At 44.2% G+C, this 24,992-nt stretch overlaps 1 long non-coding RNA gene across 1 annotated transcript; it reads right to left on the minus strand.

Annotated features, from left to right (window-relative positions):
• Positions 1-14,699: 14,699 nt before the first annotated feature.
• Positions 14,700-24,801, minus strand: LOC112075799 (uncharacterized). Its single transcript, XR_002895040.1, has 2 exons — positions 24,732-24,801; positions 14,700-15,433 (listed from the first exon to the last, which is right to left on the minus strand). It is a non-coding gene; the product is annotated as an uncharacterized lncRNA (long non-coding RNA).
• Between the last annotated feature and the right edge of the window lie 191 nt (positions 24,802-24,992).

Here is a 24,992-nt window from a genome sequence, read left to right on the forward strand (position 1 = left end):
GATATGATACTACTACACTACTACTACTGACTCTGTTATTATATAGACATGATACTACTACTACTACAACTACTACTGACTCTGTTATTATATAATATGATACTACTACTACTACTACTACTGACTCTGTTATTATATAGATATGATACTACTACTACTGACTCTGTTATTATATACATATGATACTACTACTACACTGACTCTGTTATTATATACATACTATGATACTACTACTACTACTGACTCTGTTATTATATAGATATGATACTATACTACTACTACTACTACTGACTCTGTTATTATATAGATATGATACTAACTACTACTACTATGACTCTGTTATTATATAGATATGATACTACTACTACTGACTCTGTTATTTTATATAGACAATGATACTACTACTACTACTACTACTGACTCTGTTATTAATACATGATATACTAAACTACTACTGACTCTGTTTATTATATAGATATAATACTTACTACTACTACTACTACGACTCTTTATATATAGACATGATACTACTACTACTGACTTGTATTATATACATATGATACTACTACTACTACTACTGTTATTATATAGATATGATACTACTACTACTACTACTACTGACTCTGTTATGATATAGATATGATACTACTACTACTACTACTACTGACTCTGTTATATATAGACATGATACTACTACTACTACTGACTCTGTTATTACATAGGCCTACCACTCTAATCCATTGTTGCAATTACAGATTGTGAGGTATGAGGATTGCTTGGGAAGGAAAGTGTGATTCTGAAATAAGACTATTCCCGAACAGTTGTGGCAAGCCTTGTCATTTGATTATTGCAGGGTGATCTAGTTAGAGGTATAACGAAACAGGTGTAGTTCCACCCTTTTTTCAGTTGCACACATTTACGTAAGTTATTGTTGTTATGATGGGACCACCCATGCCTCCAATCTACCATAGTGTCTCTATTATTCTATAATATGGCTGGCTGTTGTGAATACTAGGAGGAGGACAGCAAAGTTGATATGGATGCTGCTTGCCAGTGTTCTATGGGAAGAGACCATGTTTCTATGGGAGAGACATGTGTTCTATGGGGAAGAGACCATGTTTCTATAGGGGAGAGACCATAGTGTTCTATAGGGAAGAGACCAGTGTTCTATGGGGGTGTGACTATGTGTTCTATAGGGAAGAGACCATGTGTTCTATAGGGGAAGAGACCATGTGTTCTATAGGGAAGAGACCATGTGTTGTATAGGGAAGAGACATGGTTCTATAGGGTAGTGACTATGTGTTCTATAGGGGAAGAGACCATGTTCTATAGGGAGACATGTTTAGAGAAGAGACCATGTGTTCTATAGGAGAAGAGACCATGTGTTCTTATAGGGGGAAGAGACCATGTGTTCTATAGGGTAGTGACTATGTGTTCTATAGGGGAAGAGACATGTGTGCTATAGGGAAGAGACCATGTGTTCTATAGGGGAAGAGACCACATGTGTTCTATGGGGAAGAGACCATGTGTTCTATGGGGGAAGAGACCATGTGTTCTATGGGGAAGAGACCTATGTTCTACGGGGGAAGAGACCATGTGTTCATCTCTCTTTATATAATAACAGAGTCAGTAGTAGTAGTATCATGTCTATATAATAACAGAGTCAGAGTCATAAGTATTTGTAGTAGTTGTATCATACCATACTTTGACACAATATTAGCTGGATTGTGAGGGTATGTGACTTGTTAACATTCCTGTTAAGCCTCAGAAGGTGGTTTACTGTATGTAGCTACAGTAGCTGTCCTTTGTTGGTTGGGAGTGAGTTATCTATTATCTGTCATGTATGGAAAGGAAACATCTCTGTGTCATGAGCGCCTTCCTGTACAAACCAGGAAACTCTTACATTTGTTAAATCAGATTAAATCAAAGAACAACGTGAGCTGGTTTGTTTGTAATAAGTCATGTTTATTCATGGTCATGTTCATGTTTATTCATTAGGTTAGGGACTGTCACGACTTCGGCTGAGGTCGGCTCATCTCCTTGTTCGGGCGGCGTTCGGCGGTCGACGTCACCGGGCTTTCTAGTCATCACCGATCCATGTTTCCTTTTTTCCTTTTTGTTTTGTCTTGATTACGCACACCTGATTTCTATTCCCTTATTATGTTCCTTATTTTACCCTCTCGTCTACCTTTCTGTTTTGTCCGTGATTGTTTTGTGTTACCGTGTGTGTTGGAGGGTTTTCTCATTACGTTATGTTTCCTTGTTGGAGATATTCCGGTTTTGTATGATATTTTGAGTAAAGACTTTTGTGTTTTTCTCAAACCTGTGTCCTGCGCCTGACTCAGACTACGAATCCACTATTTTATCACAGGGACATGCTAAATCTCTATACAGTAGGAATGGAGAACAAGCTCTGCTCTGAGTCGTTAACTAACCAGGTGCTAGCATAGAAATAGAATCTATAGAAGGGGGTCACGTCAGTGACGTCATAATGGGTGGACTGGCAGCCATTAGAGGTGTACCCATAGGAACACATGTACCCCACGAGTTTAGCAGTCAAACTGACAGATTTAGAGGTTCTAAACCCTTTTCTAAAGATTATATTTCTACGGTATTGCTGCTAGTCGGGGAAAAATTTGTCAGGAAATATTCACAAGCGTGTCTATTAGTTTGAGGAGGGGAAAATAAGCTGGAGTTTTATGACAAGAACGCAGACTGTGAAAGATGCATCTGTGCAGATTTTTAACAGTTAAAAGCCACTGAACACATTTGTCTCGTGAGAAAAGACTGTGAAAGGTGCCATTGCTTGATTAACTACATTTAAACCTCAGGTATGCATCAGGCATTAAAGCCCTATCCTACAGACAGAGAGACAGACTACATGATCTACAGTACACCACACCCAATCAGGGATGGGCTGGCTGGCCTTCAGCCTCAATGTACAGCATGACCCAACTCATCCAGCAAGTCAGCACATCACATTGGTTGTTTCCCTCCAAAAATTGCATCCTATTTCATATAGTGCACTACTTTTGACCGAGGCCCGGAAATAGGGTGTCATTTTGGGACAAAGCCACGACGTTCTCTCAACGTTTCTGTTGCTGTGGCGTCGCAGTCCCATCAACATTAAAACATCGGTCCATCAACATTAAAACATCTTCCTACAACATTAAAAACATCGTTCCATCAACATTAAAACATCGTCCATCAACATTAAACATCGTTCCATCAACATTAAAACATCGTCCATCAACATTAAAACATCGTCCATCAACATTAAAACATCGTCCATCAACATTAAAACATCGTTCCATCAACATTAAAACATCGTTCCATCAACATTAAAAACATTCGCCCATCAACATTAAAACATCCTTCCATCAACATTAAAACATCGTTCCATCAACATTAAAACATCCTTCCATCAACATTAAAACATCGTCCCATCAACATTAAACATCGTTCCATCAACATTAAAACATCGTTCCATCAACATTAAAACATCGTTCCATCAACATTAAAACATCGTTCCATCAACATTAAAACATCGTTCCATCAACATTAAACATCGTTCCATCAACATTAAAACATCGTTCCACAACATTAAACATCGTTCCATCAACATTAAAATATCGTTCCATCAACATTAAAATATCGTTCCATCAACATTAAAACATCGTTCCATCAACATTAAAACATCGTTCCATCAACATTAAAACATCGTCCCATCAACATTAAAACATCGTTCCATCACATAAAACATCGTTCCATCAACATTAAAACATCGTCCATCAACATTAAAACATCGTTCCATCACATTAAAACATCTTCCATCAACATTAAAACATCGTTCCATCAACATTAAAATATCGTTCCATTAACATTAAAACATCGTTCCATCAACATTAAAACATCGTTCCATCAACATTAAAACATCGTTCCATCAACATTAAAACATCGCTCCATCAACTAAAACATCGTCCATCAACATTAAAACATCGTCCCATCAACATTAAAACATTGTTCCATCAACATTAAAACATCGTCCATCAACATTAAAACATCGTCCATCAACATTGAAACATCGTCCTCACATTAAACATCGTTCCATCAACATTAAAACACGTCCCATCAACATTAAAACATCGTTCCATCAACATTAAAATCGTTCCATCAACATTAAAACATCGGTCCATCAACATTAAAACATCGCTCCATCAACATAAAAACATCGTTCCTCAACATTAAAACATCGCTCCACAACATTAAAACACGTTCCATCAACATTAAAACATCGTTCCATCAACATTAAAACATCGGTCCATCAACATTAAAACATCGTTCCATCAACATAAAAAACATTGTTCCATCAACATTAAAACATCGTCCATCAACATTAAAATATTGTTCCATCAACATAAAACATCGTTCCATCAACATTAAAATATCGTTCCATTAACATTAAACATCGTTCCATCAACATTAAAACATCGTCCATCAACATTAAAACATCGTTCATCAACATAAAACATCGCTCCATCAAAATTAAAACATCGTTCCATCAACATTAAAACATCGTTCCACCTCAGGATTGTGACACAAACTCTAGTCTGTTATAGTGGAGAGAGGAGGCTGTACCCAGGTCAGGGGAGGAGAAAACATAAACTCTAGTCCTGTTATAGTGGAGAGGAGGAGGCTGTACCCAGGTCAGGGGAGGAGAAAACATGACTCTAGTCCTGTTATAGTGGAGAGGAGGAGGCTGTACCCAGGTCAGGGGAGGTGAAAACATGACTCTAGTCCTGTATAGTGGAGAGGAGGAGGCTGTACCCAGGTCAGGGAGGAGTAAACATGAACTCTAGTCCGTTATAGTGGAGAGGAGGAGGCTGTACCCAGGTCAGGGGAGGAGAAAACATGACTCTAGTCCTGTTATAGTGGAGAGGAGGAGGCTGTACCCAGGTCAGGGGAGGAGAAAACACATGAACTCTAGTCCTGTTATAGTGGAGAGGAGGAGGCTGTACCCAGGTCAGGGGAGGAGAAACATGACCCTAGTCCTGTTATATTGGAGAGGAGGAGGCTGTACCCAGGTCAGGGGAGGAGAAAACATGAACTCTAGTCCTGTTATAGTGGAGAGGAGGAGGCTGTACCCAGGTCAGGGGAGGAGAAAACATGACTCTAGTCCTGTTATAGTGGAGAGGAGGAGGCTGTACCCAGGTCAGGGGAGGAGTAAACATAAACTCTAGTCCTGTTATAGTGGAGAGGAGGAGGCTGTACCCAGGTCAGGGGAGGAGAAACATGAACTCTAGTCCTGTTATAGTGGAGAGGAGGAGGCTGTACCCAGGTCAGGGGAGGAGTAAACATGACTCTAGTCCTGTTATAGTGGAGAGGAGGAGGCTGTACCCAGGTCAGGGGAGGAGAAAACATGACTCTAGTCCTGTTATAGTGGAGAGGAGAGGCTGTACCCAGGTCAGGGAGGAGAAAACATGAACTCTAGTCCTGTTATAGTGGAGAGGAGGGCGCTTACCCAGGTCAGGGGAGGAGTAAACACATGAACTCTAGTCCTGTTATAGTGGAGAGGAGGAGGCTGTACCAGGTCAGGGGAGGAGAAAACATGACTCTAGTCCTGTTATAGTGGAGAGGAGGAGGCTGTACCCAGGTCAGGGGACGAGAAAACATGAACTCTAGCCTGTTATAGTGGAGAGGAGGAGGCTGTACCCAGGTCAGGGGAGGAGTAAACACATGAACTCTAGTCCTGTTATAGTGGAGAGGAGGAGGCTGTACCCAGGTCAGGGGAGAGAAAACATGACTCTAGCTAGTCCTTTACTAGTGTGGAGAGGAAGGCTGTACCCAGGTTCAGGGAGGAGAAAACATGACTCTAGTCCTGTTATAGTGGAGAGGAGGAGGCTGTACCCAGGTCAGGGGAGGAGAAAACATGAACTCTAGTCCTGCTTTGGTGGAGAGGAGGAGGCTGTACCCAGGTCAGGGGAGGAATAAACAACAAAACACATACTAACAAGTGTACAGTACAATACAATGAATCAAACCCCCTTCACTGGTTTTTGGTGCAGCGGTGTGTTTCAGTAGGTATGAATAAGGAGGTGACATTAACACATTCTTCATTCAGGGCTTTCTTTATGAGGTCTCCTAATATGTCTGACTTTAGGCTGTTCTAGTCCTATAGGTCCTGTATCCTGTCCTTCCTTTCTCTTCAAAGTAGTTCTGAAGTTCTGTGACGCGCCATAGGCCTGAAGATTTATGTGAATCTAAAACAGTATTTTTAAAACCTAATTCAGGCCTTTGTCCTCAGGCAACAGCGTGTGGTATGCAGTCACAGTCAGACTTGGGTACATTACAAAGGGCTGTGTAAAATCAATAACTCAAATACAGAAGCTTCAGGAAGAGACTAATAACTACCTTGAAGTAGTTCTCACTTTGAGTTTTTTTATCTTTTGTCTGAGACTCTTCTGACATCAGGGATTCAACAGTATTTTTACTGTAACTAATTTACTGTATTTTTACTGTACATTTGGAAGCCCACTATGGAGAGCTGTTGCTCTAGCTATCGAAGGTATGTTCTGATGCTAGCTCGCTTGGCTACAACTTGGACTAGTATTTGGCTCATTAGGTGGGTTAGGACTGAATATTTCACCCGTATTCACAAGGGCGATGCTTCTCTTTTTTAGGAGATGTGTGAGGAAGATATTCACAAATGTTTAACTCTACACTAACCTTCAAGACACAGTACTTACTACACGTGTGATAAAGATGGTTATAAATATTTTTTTTACAGTGTTTGCAAGACTACAAGACTAGATTTTCACTAACTCTCAAACACCTATATGTTCTTAAAAGTGCATTGAAGTCTCACATAAGAAAGACATTGGAAAAATAATAGCGGTACATAAATTTCTGTCATCGTGGGGAGTTGACATATCTGGAGGATGTATTTTTACAACGAAGTGCTTCAACGCCCCGATTCAGGAAATTACGCCTTTCCTACGCACACCGTCACTCCACACTTCTCAGTAGTATTCAGACTTACCTTATTTGATATTTTGGTATTTCATTAGGAACCACATTAGTTGTTGCAAAAGCAGCAGCTACTCTTCCTGGGGTTCCACACACACACAAAAAAACATAGACCATGACCTAATACAGAACATGAATAGACAAGAACAGCTCAAAGACAGAACTATATACATTTAAAAACAGCACACATAACCTACATATCAATAAATACTGTACACAGAAATATCTAGGTCAAAACGAGGAGAGGCGTTGTGCCGTGAAGTGTTGCTTTATCTGTTTTTTATAAAACCCGGTTTGCTGTTAACTCAGCAATATGCCAGCAGCATACCACCCTGCATACCACTGCTGGCTTGCTTCTGAAGCTAAGCAGGGTTGGTCCTGGTCAGTCCCTGGATGGGAGACCAGGTGCTGCTGGAAGTGGTGTTGGAGGGCCAGTAGGAGGCACTCTTTCCTCTGGTCTAAAACAAAAGATCCCAATGCCCCAGGGCAGTGATTGGGGACACTGCTCTGTGTAGGGTGCCGTCTTTCGGATGGGACGTTAAACGGGTGTCCTGACTCTCTGAGGTCATTAAAGATCCCATGGCACTTATCGTAAGAGTGAGGCGGGTTAACCCGGTGTCCTGGCTAAATTCCCAATCCAGCCCTAAAACCATCATGGTCACCTAATAATCCCCAGTTTACAATTGGCTCATTCATCCCCCTCCTCTCCCCTGTAACTATTCCCCAGGTCGTTGCTGTAAATGAGAATGTGTTCTCAGTCAACTTACCTGGTAAAATAACGATAAAATAAAATAAATAAAAATATGAGATGGAAGGAAGTTCCATGCAATCATGGCTCTGTATAATACTGTACGCTTTGTTGACTTTGTTCTGGGTCTGGGAACTGTGAAAAGACCCCTGGTGGCATGTCTGGTAGGGGGGTGTGTGTGTGTCAGAGCTGTGTGTAAGTTAACTATGCAAAGAATTTGGAATTTCCAACACTGTAATGTTTCTTATAAAAAGAAGAAGTGATGCAGTCAGTCTCTCCTCAACTCTTAGCCAAGAGAGACTGGAATGCATAGTATTTATATCAGCCCTCTGATCACAATGAAGAGCAAGACGTGCCGCTCTGTTCTGGGCCAGCTGCAGCTTAACTAGGTCTTTCCTTTGCAGCAGTCAATCACTCGATAATATAAGACAAAACTAGAGCCTGCAGGACTTGTTTTGTTTTGATCATCATGACAGTTTACAATCTAATGTAACACCAAGTCATATAGTCTCCTCAACTTGTTCAACAGTTCAACCGTTAAGATGTATAACAGGCTTTTCAGGCTTGGTTTTCCGTGAAAATGTAATTCAATTGCTTGAAAACCCTCCCACAGTTTCTCTCGTGGACTTTTCAATCCAATAGGGGGTTATTCCACTACATTTCTCTTAACATCCCTTTAAATACGGTTGTACCTTTATTTGGAATTTTTGCAGACAGACTTAAAATACATTGAGAGAACGGGTTCAGAAACTAGGGGTCGATGAAATACAGACATGTAAATATATGCATATAAATCTCAGTTTTAACACAAACTGGTAGATTTAAAAAGACTCTGATCTTGTAGATTATTGAGGCATATTTTAGGGTTTTAGGAAAGTAGGTATGAATCCTAACAAAACAAGTTTGGAGAGCCTTTATGCAAAAAAAATATATATTGATGAATAAAAAAATACACAGTGGTTTGATTGATTCTGAAAATTGCCACATTCTGTTCTTTAATCCTTTAATGTTGGAAGATTAGTGCACATAGAACTATAACAGGGAGAATAGTTTACAATAGTAGGTTAGACCCTCATCTATTACCTGTACTAAACCATGGAAAAGTGTCATTTATATCTACAATTCCCTTCTCCAAACGGATGACTCCTTTACCTAGCTGTTATCAATAGCTCTTATCAAGTAGTAAACTACAGTGCATGGAGAATGCTGTTATTTCTCATCAGGAAAAGATTTAATCATGTTTTTCCCACTTGGAACCGGCAGTTTGCTCGTGAATACCTCATGAATACCTTATTCATGGTTTCCTGGTGTGTAAAGGTGGTGGATTTATGAGGAAATTAAGTCAAGGTCAGAATACAGCTCATCTGTAGACACACCTCCTCCACAGCTTCATTAATATGGTGTATCTGTAGACACGCCTCCTCCACACCTTCATTAATATGGTGTATCTGTAGACACGCCTCCACCACACCTTCATTAATATGGTGTATCTGTAGACACACCTCCACCACACCTTCATTAATATGGTGTATCTGTAGACACGCCTCCTCCACAGCTTCATTAATATGGTGTATCTGTAGAACACACCTTCAATTAATATGGTGTATCTGTTGACACACCTCCTCCACACCTTCATTAATACAGTGTATCTGTAGACACGCCTCCTCCACACCTTCATTAATATGGTGTATCTGTAGACACGCCTCCACCAACACCTTCATTAATACGGTGTAATCTGTGACACGCCTCCTCCACACCTTCATTAATACGGTGTATCTGTAGACACGCCTCCTCCACACCTTCATTAACATGGTGTATCTGTAGACACGCCTCTTTTCTCATGCTTAAAGACACACGACGAAGATAAGCTCCGCCATTTCTGGTTGCTACAATTTTAATAGTTTGCCTAATTTAAGTTTATATGTGACAAAACAATCAAGTATAGTGTAAATAATCATCGTACCATCTAAACCGCTGTGAAATATATTTTCAAAAACCAAAAACATTATATTTTCAACTGTTAGAAGCTGGTGTACAAAACCGAAAGTAAAAAAAATACAAAACGAAACTTAAAAACGGGAAGCATAGAAATAGGGCACATAGAACAACAGATCTAACGCTTCTCAGACTGGTCTTTCAATGAGAACGACAGATCTAGATCTCCATTTTTATGGAAGCGTCTGCCTACCCATGTGAGAGACGCAGACTCGGTCTCAACCTTTAAGTCTTTACTGAAGACTTATCTCTTCAGTAGGTCATATGATTGAGTGTAGTCTGGCCCAGGATGGTGAAGGTGAACGGAAAGGCTCTGGAGCAACGAACCGCCCTTGCTGTCTCTGCTGGCCGGTTCCCCCTCTCTCCACTGGGATTCTCTGCCTCTAACCCTATTACAGGGGCTGAGTCACTGGCTTACTGGTGCTCTTTCATGCCGTCCCTGGGAGGGGTGCGTCACTTGAGTGGGTTGAGTTACTGACGTGATCTTCCTGTCTGGGTTGGCGCCCCCCCTTGGTTTGTGCTGTGGTGGAGATCTTTGTGGGCTATACTCGGCCTTGTCTCAGGATTGTAAGTTGGTGGTTGAAGATATCCCTCTAGTGGTGTGGGGCGCTGTGCTTTGGCAAAGTGGGTGGGGTTATATCCTTCCTGTTTGGCCCTGTCCGGGGGTTTCTTCTGATGGGGCCACAGTGTCTCCTGACCCCTCCTGTCTCAGCCTCCAGTATTTATGCTGCAGTAGTTTATGTGTCGGGGGCTAGGGTCAGTTGTTTATACCTGGAGTACTTCTCCTATCTTATCCAGTGTCCTGTGTGAATTTAAGTATGCTCTCTCTAATTCTCTCATTCTCTCTTTCTTTCTCTCTCTCGGAGAACCTGAGCCCTAGGACCATACGTCACGGCAAACCGGGCATGATGACTCCTTGCTGTCCCCAGTCCGCCTGGCCTTGCTGCTATTCCAGTTTCAACTGTTCTGCCTGCGGTTATGGAACCGCCACCTGTCCCAGACCTGCTATTTTCAACTCTTAATGATCGGCTATGAAAAGCCAACTGAAAATTATTCATGATTATTATTTGACCATGCTTGTCACTTATGAATATTTGAACATCTTGGCATAGTTCTGTTATAATCTCCACCCAGCACAGCCAGAAGAGGACTGGCCACCCCTCATAGCCTGGTTCCTCTCTAGGTTTCTTCCTAGGTTTTGGCCTTTCTAGGGAGTTTTCCCTAGCCACCGTGCTTCTACACCTGCATTGCTTGCTGTTTGGGGTTTTAGGCTGGGTTTCTGTACAGCACTTCGAGATATTAGCTGATGTACGAAGGGCTATATAAAATAAACTTGATTTGATTTGATTTGATCTATAATGCACATTTCTAATTTGATTTTTGTCCGGTCATGCAGAAAAGGTACAAATATTGCAGCTTCAAGTTCAAAGTCAGAGAAAAAGGGAATTACGCTGAACTCGACGGGAATCAAATGGGAAAACTTCATAATAACCTGAAAGATTTACATGTGCAAATGAGTCATTTGTTCTTGATTTATTTGACAGGAACGCGTACCTGTTACCAGATACCAGGATAGCCTGATTCCTCCTCCTTGTGCCCTTGTTTACTCCATGACTGTCAATTGGCATGACAATGAGTGACAGGGAGTTGACATGATAACACAAACAGACTGGCCCTCAGGCTAGGACGAGGGTACTGTTACACTTGTTTATGAGGTGAATGACGATCTGCTTTTATTTTTTTTACAGAACAGAAACAGTGGAGGGGAACTTCATATAATGCAAAAAAGAATGAGTTACTGTTTAGAGGCTAGGGTAAGCTTTCTGCAGACCTATCCTCTGTCCACTCTGCTCTATTCCCTGTATAGGCCTGGTCAAAGTAGTCCACTGTATAGGGAGTAGGGGTGCCTCTTTGGACAAACACCTAATCACAATACCATAGTAGATAGTATGACACATTACAGCCGCACAACAGCAGCAGCAGGAGGAGTGACACGGCAACCAAGCCTCTAACAGTAGTGATCGGCTGGACTGGGCCTCTACAGTAGTGATAACCGGCTGGAACATGGCCTCTACAGTAGTGAATAACCGGCTGGAACATGGCTCTAACAGTAGTGGATAACCATCTGGAACATGGGCCTCTACAGTAGTGATAACCAGCTGGAATATGGGCCTCTACAGTAGTGATAACACTGGAACATGGGCCTCTAACAGTGTGATAACCAGCTGAAATATGGGCCTCTACAGTAGTGATAACCGGCTGGAATTGGGCCTCTACAGTAGTGATAACCAGCGGAACATGGCCCTCTACAGTAGTGATAACAGCTGGAACATGGGCCTCTGGCAGTAGTGATAACCAGCTGAACATGGGCCTCTACAGTAGTGATAACCAGCTGGAACATGGCCTCTACAGCAAGTGATAACCAGCTGGAACATGGGCCTCTACAGTAGTGATAACCAGCTGAATATGGGGCCTCTACAGTAGTGAATACAGTCTGGAACATGGCCTCTACAGTAGTGATAACAGTGGAACCATGGGCCTCTACAGTAGTGATAACCAGCTGGAATATTGGGCCTCTACAGTAGTGATAACCAGCTGGAATATGGGCCCTCTAAACAGGTAGTGATAACCAGCTGGAACATGGCCTCTAACAGTAGTCGATAACCAGCTGGACATGGCCCATCTTAACAGTAGTGATAACCAGATGGAACTATGGGCCTCTACAGAGTGATACCCAGCTGGAACATGGGCCTCTACAGTAGTGATAACCAGCTGGAATATGGGCCTCTACAGTAGTGATAACCAGCTGGAACATGGGCCTCTCAGTAGTGATAACCAGCTGGAATATGGGCCTCTACAGTAGTGATAACCACTGGAACATGGGCCTTCTGTGGAAACGCGCTTGGCAGTCTGCTCTACAGTTAGTGATAACCAGCTGGAACATTGGGCTCTACAGTAGTGATAACCAGCTGGAACATGGGCTCTACAGTAGTGATAACCAGCTGGAACATGGGCCTCTACAGTAGTGATACACCAGCTGGAACATCGGGCCTCTGTGGACACGCTTGGCACGCTGCCCTCATACAGTAGTGATAAACCGCTGAATATGGCCTCTACAGTAGTGATAACCAGCTGAACATGGGTCTACACGTAGTGATCACGGCTGGAACATGGCCTCTACAGTAGTGATAACCAGCCATGGAACATGGGCCTCTACAGTAGTGATAACCAGCTGGAAATGGGCCTCTACAGTAGTGATAACCATCGGACATGGGCCTACAGTAGTGGATAACCAGCCTGGAAATGGGCCTCTACAGTAGTGATAACCACTGGAAATGGGCCTCTACAAGTAGTGATAACCAGCTGGAACATGGGCTCTACAGTAGTGATAACCAGCTGGAATATGGGCCTCTACAGTAGTGATAACCAACTGGAAATAGTGGGCTCTACAGAGTGATAACAGCTGGAATAGGCCTCTACCAGTAAGTGATAACCGGCTGGAATATGGGCTCTACAGTAGTGATCAACCAGCTGGAATAATGGGCCTCTACAGTAGTGAAATAACCAGCTGGAACAGGGCCTCTACAGTAGTGATAACCAGCTGGAACATGGCCTCTACAGTAGTGATAAACCGGCTGGAATAGGGCTCTCAGTAGTGAATAACCGGCTGGAATATGGGCTCACAGTAGTGATAACCAGCTGGAACATGGGCCTCTACAGTAGTTGATAACCAGCTGGAACATGGGGCCTCTACAGTAGTGATAACCAGCTGGAACTATGGGCCTCTGCAGTGGATAACCGGCTGGAAATGGGCCTCTACAGTAGTGATAACCAGCTGGAACATGGGCCTACAGTAGTGATAACCAGCTGGAATATGGGCCTCTACAGTAGTGATAACCGGCTGGAACATGGGCCTCTACAGTAGTGATAACCGCTGGAACATGGGCCTCTACAGTAGTGATAACCAGTCCTGGAACATGGGCCTCTACAGTAGTGATAACCAGCTGGAACAATGGGCCTCTACAGTAGTGATAACCAGCTGGAATATGGGCCTCTGCAGTAGTGATACCGGCTGGAACATGGGCCTCTACAGTAGTGAAACACAGCTGGAACATGGGCCTCTAATCAGTAAGTGATAACCAGCTGGAATATGGGCCTCTACAGTAGTGATAACCAGCTGGAACATGGCCTCTACAGTAGTGATAACCAGCTGGAACATGGGCCTCTACAGTAGTGATAACCAGCTGGAATATGGGCCTCTGCAGTAGTGATAACCGGCTGGAACGTGGGCCTCTAACAGTAGTGATAACCAGCTGGAACATGGGCCTCTACAAGTAGTGATAACCAGCTGGAATATGGGCCTCTACAGTAGTGATAACCAGCTGGAACATGGGCCTCTACAGTAAGTGATAACAGCTGGAACATGGGCCTCTACAGTAGTGATAACCAGCTGGAATATGGGCCTCTACAGTAGTGATAACCAGCTGGAAACATGGGCCTCTACAGTAGTGATAACCAGCTGGAACATGGGCCTCTACAGTAGTGATAACCAGCTGGAATATGGGCCTCTACAGTAGTGATAACCAGCTGGAACATGGCCCTCTACAGTAGTGATAATCCAGCTGGAACATGGGCCTCAGTGAAGACACAGCTTGGCAGCTGCCCTCTATGGATGGTTGCATCTCTACAGTTTCTTATATAGAAAGCGTACATTTGCACACACACCACACACACACACACACACACACAACACACACACCACACACACACACACACACACACACACACACAACACACACACCACACACACACACCACCACACACACACACACACACACACACACACACACACTAGTGCACACAATGATTAAAATCCAGTTTTCAATCACAGCATTTTGTGAAGACAAAAATAAATGAGTGAACACGTACGTGTAAGTTAAGAGCATTTTCATATCTAAACAGTGTACATCAGCAGACAGTACATTAATAAGCCGACCTAAAAAAATAATATATATAATAATAATAATAATAATTGGCATGCATGCATTAGATATTCAGTGAAAAGTTACTGGTCAGTTTGCCCTCTCTAGTCATTAGGCTGCGTGTTCCAATTCAGCTCTTTCTTTCCATCACAATGACACCCTATTCCCTTTAGAGTGCACTACTTTTGACCAGGGCCTTATTTGTGCACTATATATAGGGAACAACAGGGTGCCATTTGAGCCTCTAACCAAGAGGAGAATTTGTCTGTGTCTTTTTATTTTCTTTAACATTACAAAAATACAAAAAGAAGACAAAGAAGAAGAAAACGTTCTATTCTACTTTTACAAAAACAAGTATATTACGTATGTTTTATGTGGTTAAGGGACTTTTTTTATTCATGATTTTGATCATTGTAATACTTGTTAAGACTTTTTTTGTTGTTGTTGGCAATATTCGTTAATAAAGTACAGTATTCTATGTGTATCACGCTAGTTTCCAACCGATAACCAATATTTAGATGAAAAGGCCAGATTCTAATCTGAAAACTCAAGTGGAAGCTAACCAATAGGAAGCAACACAACAAGCAAGTGGTTTAGATGAAAACTTCCAATCAGGATCAACAGGAGCACCCGCCTTCAGTGGTCGGAGGCTCCTGCGGTTTGTCCATCTTGATGTCAATCACTGGGGGAAAAGACAGGTTAAGGAAGCTTTGGGAAGGCATTTGCAAAAAAACACATTTACCATTAGCTCTTTTCAATTCTACACTTTAGTGAAACAGAATTCAATGTCTTTATCTAAAAATAGTCTTACCCTGATTCCTGGCACCTCATCTCCTCGCCTCCTTTCTCAATTGTATTAAAGGAGAGGGGTCTAAGGCTCTTCCTCTCGGACGTTCTTCTCCGAAAGGTTTTGAGAAGGATGTGAAGAAGTGGATGTGAGGAATCGAGGAAAGGTGAATTGAAACAATAAAAAGGTGTCTAATTGTCTCTGTAACTGTAAGGGATGTAGCTTCACTGTCCTCTATAGTCATAACATTGGTACTGCTTTAACTTGGACCTGCAGTATGATCTCTATGCCACTAGGTGGTGCTGTTGCTCATACATCTACGACTAAAAAGTCTTACCTTGTCAAGGCAGCGATGTACGAGGGCGTTATAACAGGATCACGGATCAACCATTCAATATTTACTCCTCCTGTGGAACACAGAGTTCTTACTTTGAAAGTTTAACTTTAGCTTCTTTAACTCAGGCCCAGTAAGACTTAACCTGTTTCCCAGTAAGACTTAACCCGTTTCCCAGTAAGACTTGATCCGTTTCCCAGTAAGACTTAACCCGTTTCCCAGTAAGACTTAACCGTTTCCCCAGTAAGACTTAACCCGTTTCCAGTAAGACTACGTCCCAGTATAACCTTTTCCCAGTAAGACTTAAGCCCGTTCCCCCAGTAAGACTTGCCCGTTTCCCAGTAAGACTTAACCCGTTTCCCAGTAGACTTAACTCCGTTTCCCAGTAAGACTTAACCCGTTTCCCAGTAAGACTTAGACGTTCCGTAAGACTTAACCCGTTTCCCAGTAAGACTTGCCCCGTTTCCCAGTAAGACTTAACCCGTTTCCCAGTAAGAGCTTGCCCGTTTCCCAGTAAGACTTAACGCCGTTTCCCAGTAAGACTTAACCCGTTTCCCAGTAAGACTTGCCCGTTTCCAAGTAGACATTAACCCGTTTCCCAGTAAGACTTGCCCGTTTCCCAGTAAGACTTGCCCGTTTCCCAGTAAGACTTAACCCGTTTCCCAGTAGACATGCCGTTTCCATCTTCTTTACCGTGACAGCCATGAGAGTGGAACAGAGTAAATCTTTTCATTTTAAAGAGATTTGAAGATAAGTCTCTTTCCGTAGTATATTAACTACTATGGTAGGTAAGCAAGCAAAGCAAAGCCTTCTTCAAGAAAAGGACGAAAGAAAATACCGAGATGGTATTTACAAGCCAACGGTTGTCCAGGTACATACTACCTCAATGGGATGACTAACTGCATGTTTTTGACTTAATGTCTCATGTCCGTTAAGAACAAATTCTTATTTACAATGACGGTCTACCGGGGAACAGTGGGTTAACTGCCTTGTTCAGAACGACAGATTTACCTTTTCAGCTCGGGGGATTCGAACCTGCAACTCTTCGGTTACTGGTCCAACCTCCTACCACTAGGCACGCTGCGCCACAGGGTAATGGTAATCTGGTATATGTAGTCTTGCTACTTTTAAATAGCCTCGCTACCTTTTATAGTCTCGCTACTGTTTATAGCCTCTCTACTGTATATAGCCTCGCTACTGTATATAGCCTCTCTACTGTATTATAGCTGCTCTACTGTGAAGCCTCTCTACTGTATATAGCCTCTACTGTAAAGCTCTACTGTATATAGGCCTCTACTGTATATAGACTCTCTACTGTATATAGTCTCTCTACTGTTATAGCCTCTCTAATGATATAGTCTCTCTACTGTATATTAGCCTCTCTACTGTATATACCTCTCTACTGTATATAGCCTCTACTGTATATAGCCTCTCTACTGTATATAGCTCTTCTACTGTATATAGGTCCTCTCTACTGTATATAGCCTCTCTACGTATATAGCCTCTCTACCGTTAGTCTACGTATATAGCCTCGCTACTGTATATAGCCTCTCTACTGTATATAGCCTCTCTACTGTAATAAGCCTCCTACTGTATATAGCCTCTCTACTGTATATAGCCTCTACTGTATATGCCTCATGATTAGCCTCTCTACTGTATATAGCCTCTCCACTGTATATAGCCTCTCTACTGTATATAGGCCTCTCTACTTTATATAGCCTGTCTTTTTAACAGTTGTTTTATATTCTTTACTTACCTATTGTTCACTAATACCCTTTTTTTTTGCACTGTTGGCTTAGAGCCTGTAATAAGCAGTCACTGTTTTAAGCGTACGCTGTTGTATTCAGCATTTCACTGTAAGGTCTACTACACCTGTTGTATTCGCATTTCACTGTGAGTACACACCTGTTGGTATCAGCATTTCACGTAAGGTCTTACTACACCTGTTGTATTCAGCATTTCACTGTGAGGTCTACTACACCTGTTGTATTCAGCATTTCACTGTGAGGTCTACTACACCTGTTGTATCACATTTCACTGTAAGGTCTACTACACCTGTTGTATTCGCATTTCCTGTGAGGTCTACTTACATCCTGTTGTATTCAGCATTTCACTGTAAGGTCTACTACAACCTTTGTATTCAGCATTTCACTGTAAGGTCTACTACACTTGTTGTATTCGCCATTTCACTGTAAGTCTACTACCACCTGTTGTATTCGGCATTTCACTGGTAAGGTCTACCTACACCTGTTGTATTCAGCATTTCACTGTAAAGTCTACTACACCTGTTGTATTCAGCATTTCACTGTAAGGTCTACTACACCTGTTATATTCAGCGCAAGTGACAAATAAACGCCGATTTGATTTGACCTCACATACACTTGTCTGATATATGACACGCGCCTCGCTTCTCCTGTCTCTCTGTCTGCGTCCGCAAATGGCACCTCATTCCCACATATAGGTCACTAACCCCACCTTGGCCCCATTCCCTACATGATGGGCACTACATATGGCACCTCATTCCCTACATGATAGGCCACTACATATGGCACCTCATGTCCCTACGATATAGGCACTACATAGGCACCTCATTCCCTACATATAGGGCACTACATATGGCACCTCATTCCCTACATATAGGCACTACTAAATGGCACCTTCATTCCCTACATATACGGCACTACAAAATGGCACCTCATTCGGGCCCTAGCTATAGGGCACTACATATGGCCAGCCTCATTCCTACATATAGGGCACTACAAATGCGCACCTCATTCCCTACATATAAGGCACTACAATTTGGCACCTCATCCCTACATAGTACGGGGCACTATCAATGGGCACCTCATTCCCTACATATAGGGCACTACATACGGCACCTCATTCCCTACATATAGGGGACAACTTTTGATCCTGGCCTGGTGCCCTATAAAGGAAATAGGGTGCACTATAAAAAGGGAATAGGGTGCACTATAAAGGGATTAGGGTGCACTATAAAGGGATTAGGGTGCACTATGAAGGGATTAGGGTGCACTATAAAGGGATTAGGGTGCACTATAAAGGGAATAGGGTGCACTATAAAGGGATTAGGGTGCACTATAAAAGGAATAGGGTGCACTATAAAGGGAATAGGGTGCATTATAAAGGGATTAGGGTGCACTATAAAAAGGATTAGGGTGCACTATGAAGGGAATAGGGTGCACTATAAAAGGATTAGGGTGCACTATGAAGGGACACCATTTGGGACACACACGAGGTCTCAGAGGAGCTAGAAGCCAGGATGTTTTTCAGACTCCTATTAACATGGACGACCCTGTTCCTTTAGAAGCCTGCCTTGCACAGATACCTCCTCCTCTCCTCTCCCTCTCTGCAGCGGAGATTATATGCAGGCCAGGGCCTAAAGCAAGAGAAGAGATTGCTCCATACTAGAAACAGAGGGGAGGTTCGTGCCTCAGGCCTTGACACCGATAGTAAATCACACTCCAGGATGACCCACCCTTCTCCCATCCCAACACACACCCTGCCCCCCATTTCAAACAGGCAATTACAACAATTGGTCCTCGTAAATATAAATATCTGCCCTCAATTCCCCCTCCCCCCCAAGATATAGGGCAAGACGGTGGATCGTTCAGAACTTCTGTGTGTGGTTTTAATGTTTTAACTACCAAATCCCTGGTGGACTGTTCCAGGAAAAAGCAGAGCTGTCATTTTATGTTTATTGTCCCTGAAGGACCACTGGGCTTGTGTGTGTTGGCTTCGTCTACTTCCATGCATACTTGGCGAGTTTCCTTAACCACGTAAGAAGTGTACTTGCATGTGCCCCTCCCGTCCCCTCATCATGTCTCCTCCTCATGGATGTTGCCTCCGTAACAGTTTAACTGTAGTCCGTCCCCTCGCCCCGACCCGGGCGCGTCCCCAGGGACCCTCTGCACACATCAACAACAGTCACCCACGAAGCATCGTTACCCATCGCTCCACAAAAGCCGCGGCCCTTGCAGAGCAAAGAGGGAACCACTAACTTCAAGGTCTCAGAGCGAGTGACGTCACCGATTGAAACGCTAACTAGCTAGCCATTTCACATCGGTTACGCCTCTCTCTTCCCCAGAGAGGGAGATCGATACTGTCCAGAGGGTTCTGTAACAACACAGGCTCCCGTTCCATTAAGACAAAAGGATGTGCGTGTCTCAAATGGCACCCTATTCCCTACGCAGTACACTACTTTAGACCAAAGCCCTATGGGCCGTGGGAATCACATATAATGTCAGTAGAGACACAGAGGGCCTGGAGGAGAGGAGGATGGGGGAGGAGGAGAGGAGGATGGGACTGCTGTAGGGGACTGATTGTAGGGGACGATGTAAGGGCAGACGTGATGTAAGGGACTGATGTAGGGGACTGCTGTAGGGACTGCTTGTAGGGACTGATGTAGGGGGACTGATGTTAGGGACTGATTTAAGGGACTGATGTAGGGACTGATGTAGGGGACTGATTGTAGGGACTGATGTAGGGACTGATGTAGGGGACTATGTAGGGACTGATGTAGGGGGCTGATGTAGGGGACTGATTAGGGGCTGATGTAGGGGACTGATGTCCTTTGCTGTCTGATGGTAGGGGACTGATGTAGGGGACTGATGTAGGGGACTGATGTCCTTTGCCTGTCTGATGTAGGGGATTGATGTAGGGGACTGATGTAGGGGACTGAATGTAAGGGACTGATGTAGGGGACTGATGTAGGGACCTGATGTAAGGGACTGATGTAGGGGACTGATGTGGGGGACTGCTGTAAGGGACTGCTGTAAGGGACTGCATGTAGGGGACTGATGTAAGGGACTGATGTAGGGGACGATGTAGGGGACTGATGTAGGACTGATGTAAGGGATGATGTAAGGGACTGATGTAGGGGACTGATGTAGGGGACTGTTAGGGGACTGTGTAGGGGACTGATGTTAGGGACTGATTGTAAGGGACTGATGTAGGCGGACTGCTGTAGGGGACTGATGTAGGGGACTGATGTAGGGGACTGCTGTAGGGGACTGATGTAGGGGACTGATGTAGAGGGACTGATGTAGGGGACTGATGTAGGGGACTGCTTAGGGGACTGATGTAGGGACTGATGTAAGGGACTGATGTGGGGACTGATAGAGGGGACTGATGTAGGGACTGATGTAGGGGACTGATGTAGGGGACTGATGTAGGGACTGTGTAGGGACTGTGTAGGGGACTGATGTAGGGGACTGATTGAAGGGACTGATGTAGGGGACTGATGTCCTTTGCCTGTCTGATGTAGGGGATTGAATCCTAAAATGCCACACTCTTCCCTTGATAGTGCACTAACTTTTGGACCAGGGCCCATAGTGCACTATCAACAGGGTTTAGGGTGCCATTTGGGATACAGCCAAGCAGCACGCTGCTGTGACTGTCCACTGGATGACTAATGGGGACGACTCCTGTGTCACTACATTAAATCACACAGCTGAGACAAGACAACTCCTGTCACTACATTAAATCACACAGCTGAGACAAGACAAACTCCTGTCACTACATTAAATCACACAGCCCAGCCGAGACGAGGCGAGACGAAGTCTGTCACCTTCTGCCCACGGACAACCCCAGCAGCGCCTGCAATCTGCACCCCTCTCACTAGTCTAGTAACCTCTACCCCCGGCGCCACACAGAGCCTGTCAGGCCCCAACAGCTCAAACACATCTAGCCGTCGATAGTAAACGCTCCACCCCGGCACACAGAGCCTGTCAGGCTCCACATCTAGCCGTCTAGTAACCTCTCACCCGGCCACACAGAGCCCTGTCAGGCCCCACATCTAGCCGTCTAGTAACCTCTCACCCCGGGCCACACAGAGCCTGTCAGGCTCCACATCTAGCCGTCTAGTAACCTCTCACCCCGGGCCACACAGAGCCTGTCAGGCTCCACATCTAGCGTCTAGTAACTCTGACCCGGCCACACAGAGCCTGTCAGGCTCCCACATCTAGCCGTCTAGTAACCTCTGACCCCGGGCCACACAAGAGCCGTCAGGCTCCACATCTACTGTCTAGTAAACCTCTCACCCCGGGCCACACAGAGCCTGTCAGGCCTCCACATCTAGCCGTCTAGTAACCTCTGACCCCGGCCACACAGAGCCTGTCAGGCCCCACATCTAGCCGTCTAGTAACTCGCACCCCGGGCCACACAGAGCCTGTCAGGCTCCACATCTAGCCGTCTAGTAATCTCTCACCGGGCCACACAGAGCCTGTCAGGCCCCACAGCTCAAACACAGCTAGCGGTCTAGTTAGTGTGTCACGCAGCAAGCTCATTTAACTTGGACGCAGGACCAGAGGAACACAAAGAGTTAGAGATTCACCACTGTTCAGAGTGGTATTTTCTGGAGAAAACTTCAGAGAGAGGAGACCAGAAGAGGTCCCTGTCAGTACGGAGAGGTTTCAGAAAGAGGCCAAGTACTAAAGGTCAACCTAGTTGAAACAATATGTTTTTCCTGAAGCCTGACAATCTTTTTTCATTCAGGGCACGTAGTCCCGTGTAGCTCACGGTTGGTAGAGCACGTCGCAGGGTTGTGGGTTCGACGCACAAGGGGGACCAGTATGAAAAGTATGGACTCTGGATAAGAGAGTCTGCTAATTGACTCACTGCTGTAGTGGGCTCTGGATCAGAGAGTCTGCTAAATGACTCACTACTGTAGGGCGTCTGGATCACAGAGTCTGCTAAATGACTCCCTACTGTAGTGGCTCTGGTCCAGAGAGTCTGCTAAATGACTCCCGTACTGTAGTGGCTCTGGATCAGAGAGTCTGCTAAATGACTCCTACTGTAGTGCCTGGATCAGAGAGTCTGCTAAATGACTCACTACTGTAAGACTCTCTGGATCAGAGAGTCTGCTAAATGACTCACTACTGAGTGGCTCTGGATCAGAGCGTCTGCTAAATGACTCACTACTGTAGTAGCTCTGGATAGAGAGGTCTGCTAAATGACTCACTACTGTAGTGGGCTCTGGATCCAGAGAGTCTGTTAAATGACTCACTACTGTAGTGGCTCTGGATCAGAGGTCTGCTAAATGACTCACTACTGTAGTAGCTCTGGATAAGAGAGTCTGCTAAATGACTCACTACTGCAGTGGTCTCTGGATCAGAGAGTCTGTTTAAATGACTCACTACTGTAGTGGGCTCTGGATCAGAGATTCTGCTAAAATGACTCACTACTGTAAGTGCGCTCTGGGATCAGAGAGATGCTATAATGACTCACATACTGAGTGGTGGCTCTGGATAAGAGAGTCTGCTAAATGACTCACTACTGTAGTGGCTCTGGATCAGAGGAGTCCTGTTAAATGACTCACTACTGTAGTGGCTCTGATCAGAGAGTCTGCTAAATGACTCACTACTGTAGGGCTCTGATAAGAGAGTCGCTAAATGACTCATACTGTAAGACTCTCTGGATCAGAGAGTCTGCTAAATGACTCACTACTTAGTGGCTCTGGATCAGAGAGTCTACTAATGACTCACTACGGTAGTGGCTCTGGATCAGAGAGTCTGCCTAAATGACTCACTACTGTAGTGGCTCTGGATCAGAGAGTCTGTTAAATTGACTCACTACTGTAGTGGGCTCTGGATCAGAGAGTCTGCTAAATGACTCACTACTGTAGTAGCTCTGGATAAGAGAGTCTGCTAAATGACTCACTACTGTAAGTGGCTCGTGGATCAGAGAGTCTGTTAAATGACTCACTACTGTGTGTGGCTCTGGATCAGAGAGTCTGCTAAATGACTCACTGACCTGTAGTGGCTCTGGGATCAGAGAGTCTACTAAAATGACTCACTACTGTAAGTGGCTCTGGATAAGAGAGTCTGCTAAATGACTCACTACTGTAGTGGCTCTGGATCAGAGAGTCTGTTAAATGACTCACTACTGTAGTGGCTCTGGATCAGAGAGTCTGCTAATGACTCACTACTGTAGTGGCTCTGGATAGAGAGTCTGCTAAATGACTCACTACTGTAAGACTCTCTGGATCAGAGAGTCTGCTAAATGACTCACTACTGTAGTGGCTCTGGATCAGAGAGCTCTACTAAATGACTCAGCTCACTGTAGTGGCTCTGATCAGAGAGTCTGCTAAGACTCACTACTGTAGTGGCTCGTGGATCAGAGAGTCTGGTTAAATGACTCACTACTGTAGTGGGCTCTCGGATCAGAGAGTCCTACTAAATGACCCTCCACTACTGTAGTGGCTCTGGATCAGAGAGTCTGCTAAATGACTCACCTACTGTAGTGGCTCTGGATCAGAGAGTACTGCTAAATGACTCCACTACCTGTAGTATCTCTGGATAAGAGAGTCTGATAATTGACTCACTACTGTAGTGGCTCTGGATCAGAGAGTCTGCTAAATGACTCACTACTGTAGTGGCTCTGGATCAGGGAGTCTGCTTAAATGACTCACTACTGTAGTGGCTCTGGATCAGAGAGTCTGCTAAATGACTCACTACTGTAAGTCTCTCTGGATCAGAGAGTCTGCTAAATGACAAAAATGTCAATGTAATGTTTACAGAGTCTGATTGCACTACTTTACTGTATAATGTTATCTTGTAAACAGGACCATGTTCCGGTCAGTCTCAGAGAACAACAATTTGATTTGACCATTTAATTTAGAGTGATCTACTCAGTAAAGACTAGTTGGCTATTCCTAAAGCACTTACAATCTTACCACACATTTTTCTCCAACCTGACTAACAAATACGGTAAATAGGATGTTCTCGAACCAACAAAAAATGTAAACCTGTTTTTAAAACCTTTTCAGCGCAGTCAGAACCGCTAAATAAACCATTACTGTTACCTTGAGTTGAGCTGAGGCATAATGCAGTAAAAGGATACTTCCCTCCTTGCTCGTCTCCTGCATGCTCTCCATCCCGGGAAGGGCAGCCGCCACACGCCGAAACAGCTGGAGAGAGCGCGAGAGAGGGAGAGGGAGAGAGTGAGAGTGAGAGTGAGAGTGAGAGTGAGAGAGAGAGAGGGAGAGGGAGAGGGAGAGGGGGAGGGGGGGAGGGGGAGGGGGAGGGAGAGGGGGAGGGGAGGGGAGGGAGAGGGAAGGGCGAGGGAGAAACAGAGAACAGAGAGACAGAAACAAAAGAGGAC

The sequence above is a fragment of the Salvelinus sp. IW2-2015 genome, unplaced genomic scaffold (genome assembly GCF_002910315.2).
Source record: "Salvelinus sp. IW2-2015 unplaced genomic scaffold, ASM291031v2 Un_scaffold3406, whole genome shotgun sequence".
NCBI lineage: Eukaryota > Metazoa > Chordata > Actinopteri > Salmoniformes > Salmonidae > Salvelinus > Salvelinus sp. IW2-2015.